An 8,168-nucleotide genomic window follows, 5' to 3' on the forward strand; every position below is an offset into this window, starting at 1 on the left:
TAATTTTATTTGAAAATTGGATTTAATTTGAAAAAACCAAACTTAATGATCCATGAATTCAAAAGAATTGTCATTTTTCTTTTGCAAATAAAATAATTTTAAAAAATCATGGATTAGATTAGACTGAAAATACAGTTTATACATTGGATTTGAAGCTTGTTTGTAGCTATTCATCAGAGGAAGTAGATCTTTGGATCTGACCTAATGGTTGGGTTGGCTGCATTAATATTTCACTAGGCAACAAAATCTGTTTATTTTTCTGGAGTTTTGAATGATAATCTGCCAGATTTCAGACAGAACAATAACCTTCCAGTCAACCATTGGAACAGAGTTTCCAAGCCTGAGTTTCTAGTTGTTGTTGGATTACAGGTTGGGAACTATGTGAGCTACAGTCCAGCAATATATAGAGATCAAAGTTTGGGAAAGAATACACTGAATTATGCTTTGAATGTCTCATACCAATTCAAAAGAGGAGAATAATGTTCAGATTATTTATTCCAAGCAGCTTTATAAAAACAGGAAATGGCTCTTATCTTGCAATTTCTGCTTGTTCCCAAACAATTAAGGGTTCTTGTTGGCCATCCAAATCCACCTCCACCATGATGTTCTAATAAACATCTATAAAATGTTTTATTCATAAAAACATAAAAGTATCTATAAAATGTTTTATTGAAACATAATAAGCATCTATAAACCGATTTATCTATAAAAATGTAACTTAGAAGTCTTTTTTTACAAATGTCAATGCTAAGTACTTCAAAGTTAACCCAAGCATATAAATATTTTTGTTTTATTTTAGGAGGCTCATTTTGCTCCAGCTGTTTTATTTACCTGAAGCTGCTATTAGGGGAAATGATGTTTTCAAAACCAATTTTTAAAATTATTAAAATTCCAACAATTATATCTCTGCAGTATTTAACCTGGTACCTAGTATGTTAAATATTGAATCTAAACATGCATTTAAAATAGGGAGATAGTTTACCTGAAAAACAGGATTTTTTTTAATGTAAGCAGGTCAGTATAGATGAACCTATGATAGTATTTCAGCAATGAAAAGTTTAAGAACATTAGGAGATAAAAGCAGAATGTCTGCTAAACTTTATTAAATATTTGGGCATAAGGATGTTAAAATAATTATTAAATGTTCAGAACAAACTATTTAGAAATATGGCAATATTGAGATGTTTCAAGGTTTTGGAAAAAAAGAGTCTACTATGAATTAATATAGCTGTATTTTAAATGATATATCTTTATTGGACTTATTGGATTTTTATCATTTGTTTGGGATTTATTTTTTTTATTTTTTTTATTTTGTCACACAGTATATATAAGCATAAGCATGAAATAATTGTACAATATATAAGAATATATATGAGTATAAGTATGTAATGACTATATTAATTGGATATAATGAAAGGAAACAATAGGACAGGAATGGAAGGCACGCTTGTGCTCTTATGCAAAGATTGAATCACTTCTTTACCAACGTTGAATCACTTTGTCCAAGTGCACATTAATTATAATTTATTCTGACTCATTGTAATACAAGATTTATAGCAATAAATATATTAGTGGAGAATTCAGTACATGCAGATCTAAATTTTTCCCACTTCTTTTATTTTCTGGAATGTGTTTTTTGTAAATAACTTAATCTGTTCCAGATATAATAAAGTATGATGTTACATACTTTGGGAACCGTAAGTGGCCAGCATGTCACATGACACATTTGTTTAGAAATGATTACTTTTCAAAAAAAACGTAGTTGTCAGCGTGTTGTTTTGTTGGATCACTTATTCACACAGTAGGCAATTTATCATACATGGTTAAGAAATATACTTGCAATATATGCAGATGTATTCATTCAATACATATATATGCACCACTAATTTTAATGGCTTTAAGTGTTCAATAAAATCTTAAATATAATATTTTAAAAATCTACTAAAACAAAATGAAAAACTGTAAATGACCTTGGTGAAGTTCATTCCCTCTTAAACTGCAGGGATAATTTATTCCACATTATAGATCCCAGTGTCAGCCAATTTGGTAGATTGGTTAAAGGTACTGAAAACCTCGATATTTTTTAATGTTTGGAGACCATGAGTTATGAAGAAAATATTGGCAATCCAATTCTGAGAAATGTTGCTAAGAAAATAATATGGACTCATTCCTGCAATCATAAAGTCAAGGTTGGCTCAATGAATCCTAACAGCCTAAGTCTCATTGTGGAAAATGTCAAAATCTTTATCAACTTCAAAAAGGATCTGTGATGAACCTTTTTTGTAACCTATCCCAACAGCGTTTTTTCTTGTGTTAAAGTTCTCTGAACAAGGACCATGATGTCATAGCCGTTGGATATTTTTCACACAGTCTCATCAATTGCTCAATACACCTATTGAATCTTGGTGGGTGGATATTAGCACCTTCCTAAGCATGTTGATGTTGTCGTAAGATAAGAAACCATGTGTTTCCTCATCTAGGCACCTTATTGCCTCAGAGCAGGCTAGTAGTATATGTCATCTCCTCCATCATGTTAAACTGTCTTGCAATGGAGAACAGTCAAGTGTCTTGCAATGCAGTGTCTTTGTGGACAATATTGATGGGATCTCTTTGACTTAACTCATAGCAATGTAACCTTGGCAATTGCTTTTTGTGTAGTTTTCGGGGTTTTGGATTTTTGTTTAACTTATAGAGTGTGGAGAGGTTAAGTACAGAGGCAACCTCTGGCCTTCATCCATTCAGATTACTAACTCTCAAATGGGACTGATACTATATAGCACCTTCTTGTGGGTGAGATGCATTTCTCCCTGACTAAAACAGGCAATTATATGACCACTACTGAAGAAAATCTTCCTTTACCTGGAACATTTATATAGTCTCAGTTTCTATTCCAGGAAAAAGTGATCAAAAAAATAGTATAAAAGCTGGTTCTTGGATGGTCACAAGCTTGAAACCAGATCAGGCTGTTAATCAGAGATGCTACTCCTGGCAGAAAGAGGTTGGTTTCTAGCCTTTTTTTTTAATCACACAAGAAGTATAAGAATCATAACCTTGATTTAAATAGAGCTTGCATTTTATTCACAGAAACCATAGAATTTTTTTAATAATGACTTATTTAGGTTTCCTACAGTAAAGCAACTTATAGGAGCTTTTATGTCCTTCAAAACCTTTTTTCCCCTATTTCTTATCTAGAAATCTGATAGGTAGAGCCTCACTACACCAGATACATCTGGATTGCATTGCTTATCTAGGCCTATTTCAATTATACTTTTTGGCTTGGATATTGCAAGAAAACTTCAGTTCTGGACCCAGCTTGGGAAAAGCTGCACTGAAACTGCTTTGATCATATTGGTGAATGGCCTATATTGGAAATTAGATGAAGGAAGTGCAACTATCTGGACTTCTGAGCTGCTTTCAAACATCAAGCCTATGATTCTTCTAGCTTGCCTGTGACTTGGGATTTAAGAGCATTGCTTTAACATGCTTCCAGCAATTTTTCCCAGGCTGTGACCAGAACGTGATGGTGAAGAATTGTATTATATTTAGATCGCTGATTATGGAGTTCTGCAGAGATCCTCCCCCTTACTGTTCATAACTATATTATATTGCTAAGAGAAGCTTTCCAGAGTTTTGAACAATGTTTTACAGCAAGATACATACATACAAAGCTGTCACCTTTCTTTGTTAAGCTGAGACTTTAAACAAAGGTAGTCCAGCCACTGACCTGCCCTTATTTCCCTGCACCTCTTCTCACCATTCCTTCTCCTGTGACCTTCGATGTTCCTAAGGTTGTGTTTCTTTGAAGTCTTAGAGCCATGATGCTGATACAGTTCTGGACAGAAAGCTTTTTCCAGAAGCAGACATTCAAAGGCCTGGTCCGCAAAAAAGTGCTTTACTACAGATACTAGTCAGGCAGGCAGTCTATGCAGCACACTTCCCTGCTACCAAAGGAAGCGTGGTTTTCTACCAATTGTTAGATTTCAATGCAGTCTCCACTCATGGGAATGAAGTGGTTGTGCCAATAGAAACAGAGCTGCACAGCAGCATTATTTTTCATCTCCACCGTGGTGTAAGGCTACGCAGATAGTCACCACTAGGAAAGCATCGTAAAAGATTGATCCTCTATGGAAAAAGTTTTCTACAGGTAGCAAGCAAACAGAAAGGATGATGCACTTGTTCCTGAACACTCAAGTAAACATCATTAGTAAGCCTTCTGCTCAACATGAAAAGCTTAGAAAGTAAAGAGGCAGAACCAGTATGCAGAGACATAATGGGAAGCTAGGACCGGTTTCAGCATAGAGTCTGAATACTGTATATCTATAAAGCTGCTGGTCTTATCATAACCACCTATAAATATGTTCTGTGAGACTTGCTCCTTTATAAGTGTATTCAGAAAAGATAAGGAATATGTAGTTCTCCAAATATTGCTAAACTACAGGTCTCAAAGGATCTATCCATTAAAACTACTGGCAGTACAGTAGTCATTTTGGACAGCCAAAAGACCATAGATTGCCATATTTGGTGCCTAGAATTACAGTGAGAATTTAGTTTATGCTATTATCATTAATGGTATTGGCTCAACGGAGTCTGGATAATCATTTCCTAGGGATACTGGATTTTCGGCAGCAAGTAGAGGATTACAAATTTATTACTTTGGAGCTAACTTCCAAGTCTGTATTCTATATATTTTGTTAAGACCAGTGGTCAAATCCAGAAATCCTATCTGGCTCGTGTGAACTGATAGCGGCAGTGGCGCGTGGTTTGGCGAACTGGTAGCGACAGCAACATGAGGCTCTGCCCACCTGCCCAGATGTCGTTACTTCCTGGTTTTAGCCAGGAAGTAACCCATTTTTTACCCTCTGCACATGCGCAGAGGGTCAAAAATCAGACGTGACAATGTCACGTGCACACACTTCCAAACCGGTAGGAAAGGTAAGTAGATTTCACCCCTGGATAAGACCATACAATAGAAAGAGAAAATAGGGGAGGGAGAGGCATGGAAGTCTAAATTGATGAACCATACTTTAGCAGCACAGCAAGGGGACCTCTTAAAATAGATGACCACTGACAAAAACACCAACAAAATTGCCTCTAGTCTTAGTCATAGAGTGATATCTTTCTTTCTTTCTTTCTTTCTTTCTTTCTTTCTTTCTTTCTTTCTTTCTTTCTTTCTTTCCATAGAAGTGTATAAATGATTGTAAATCAAGGGCCCGAAGCCAGGATCCCCAATGAATTAAGAAGTTATGGCCTCGGAAACAAATTCAAGAGAAGAGATTACACCATAATTTTACAGATAATGCCTTATTTGGGGAATTGAATACAGAACAAGCACACTGCTTATAGAGTTAGCTGAACAGCTGGGTAAGTCACAAATGATAGTAAAACCAGGGGTTGAATTTACGTAACTATTATGTATTTCTCTAAGCAGAAATACAAATTATGACAAATTAATGGGGACTTTTTCTGCTCTTGTAAATCAACTCTGAATCTGAAAAGCTCTCTTTCCCCAAAGTACTAATAAATAAGAATATACAGGAGATCTGGTGCAAAGTAACCACATGCATATAATTTTCCAGTTTGTAAATCCACTGTGTAACATTTCCTGTTTATATTACTTCTTTAAAGTTCGTAAAGTAGATAACCTTCCAACTCCATTGATTAACTGATGGCGGTTTTTTTGTTTAAATGAAATGGTATTGTTATTTTAAGTTTCATAGAAAATTATAGCTCCAAAACTTCTTCCCCAAGTATATGATATAGTTACAATGTATAAAAGTAACTAATTATCTAAACTAAACTAATTATCTAAACTAAACTAATTAACTAACTATGGTAACTAACTAACTAAGTAAATGAACAATACATAGTAGATCCAGATAATAAGGATCCATAAATAGGGATTGCTTTTCAGTCCAAGTCACTGGGCTGTACCAATCTGTAGTCAATAGATTGGCCCTGTCTAAACCAACATGAGCTGAATTAACCACCATGTTGAAAAATTTCCTTCAAGAATTGCTCCAACTATTTTACTATCCTATGCTGGGGAAATAGAGAGCTGATAAATCCAGACAATGAAATCCTGAGAATCAGGTAAGAAGCTGACTCTAATTTGCTAGGATGTTATTAGCTCATATGATGAAAGGACCCTGCTGGTTACAAATTCTCGTAACTGTTTTGCTGTCTCTGGAGCTTTCCATAACAATCTTCTGAGTTAACTGAAAGAAATATGCTGAACACAAATATTTGGAATCTTCCTCATTAAATAACACATACACGTTCAGGTAAAAGGGAGGTATAATGTGGGGCTGGGGAGTAGAGGTGGACTCAATGTCTCCTCTTCTCAATTTATCAGGAAGAAAACTATTGGTGCTGTCAAAGGGCCTCATTTCAACATACTCCCCCCACCCCTGGTGTCATTCATTCAATAAATCTGCTTTAATATTTTTTTTTCTCCCTTAGCCATGCAGTGCAGTGCAGAAAATGTAGCCAAGTAAGCTTTCCCCTTCAAAAAGTAGTTTGTATCTTTTTAGGGTCAGACCAGGAGTGAAATCCAGCAGGTTCTGACAGGTTCTGGAGAACCGGTAGCGGAAATTTTGAGCAGTTCGGAGAATTGCAAGTACCACCTCTGGCTGGCCCCAGAGTGGGGAGGGAATGGAGATTTTGCAGTATCCTTCCCCCAGGAGTGGGGTGGGAATGGGGATTTTGCAGTATCCTTCCCCTGGAAGGCGCATGCTGACTAAGGAATTCTGGGAGTTGAAGTCCACAAGTTGTAAAGTTGCCAAGTTGGAGACCCCGTCCTAGATGTTTGGTGTAGCCACAGCACTTCAGATCCATTGCAGCATCCCCATGATCACATGATCAAAATTCAGATGCTTGGCAACTGGCATGTATTTGTGATGGTTGCAATGTGCTGGATCATGCGATCACCTTTTGAGACTTTCTAAAAAGCAAAATCAATGGGGAAGCCACATTCACTTAACACCCATGTAACTAACAACTGCAGTGGTTGACTTAACAACGGTGGCAAGAAAGGTTGTAAAATGGGGCAAAACTCAAGTTAACAACTAGGTTGCTTAAAATGGAAATTCTGGGCTCAGTTGTGGTTGTAAGTCAACAACAACCTGTAAAGGGCTACAACAAATTAAACGGATTTTTTGTTTGAAGGCCTGAGGGGTTCCTCACTTGTTCTCAGTTTGAAATAAGAAAACTCAGGCCCATTCCCACAGCTGACTCACTTGTATGTTGGGTCTCTACAACCAAATGTGTTGGCAGTTCTCATCTGGCTTGTGCAAAGGGGTGTAATTCTGGCTTTCGCAAGAAAATGGGTGCCTTAAGAGCAGTGGTGAAATCCAATTTTTTTTACTACTGGTTTTGTGGGCGTGGCTTGGGCATGGTGTGGCTTGGTGGGTGTGGCTAGGCGGGCATGGCAGGGATGGATACTGCAAAATCCCCATTCCCTCTCCACTCATGGGGGAAGGATAGTGCAAAATCTCCATTCCCACCCCACTCTGGGGCCAGCCAGAGGTGGTATTTACCGGTTCTCCGAACTGCTCAAAATTTCCTCTACTGGTTCTCCAGAACCTGTCAGAACCTGCTGGATTTCACCCCTGGTTAAGAGTTTGAAAAGCAGAGGTGGGTTTCAGCAGGTTCTGACCAGTTCTGGAGAACCCGTAGCAGAAATTCTGACTGGCCCTGCCCCCATCTATTCTCTGCCTCCCAAGCCCCAGCTGACAAGTAATGGAATGGAGATTTTACAATATCCTTCCCCTGCCACGCCCACCAAGCCACGCCTACATAGCCATGCCACGCCCACAAAGCCACACCCACAGAACCTGTAGTAAAGAATTTTGAAACCCACCATTGGTAGGGAGGCACTGTTACCGGAGCCCCCGGTGGGTTTGGAGACCCGCGTCCAGCTCTGCCTAATACCAACTACTAGCCAACAGGTGACTCAGCCTGTCTAGGCGGCTCAATAGCTAAGACGCTGAGCTTGTCCGAATCCCTAGTATAGGTCTCCTTGCTGAGCAGGGGGTTGGACTAGATGACCTCCAAGATACCTTCCAACTCTGTTACTGTTAAAATAACTGTTTGTTGTAACTGTAACAAGACTGTTAAAAACGACATTATTTCCCCTCCTGGGCGGGAGGCGTGACCGCAACCAAGGAAGG

Source organism: Ahaetulla prasina, chromosome 3, assembly GCF_028640845.1.
Source record: "Ahaetulla prasina isolate Xishuangbanna chromosome 3, ASM2864084v1, whole genome shotgun sequence".
NCBI lineage: Eukaryota > Metazoa > Chordata > Lepidosauria > Squamata > Colubridae > Ahaetulla > Ahaetulla prasina.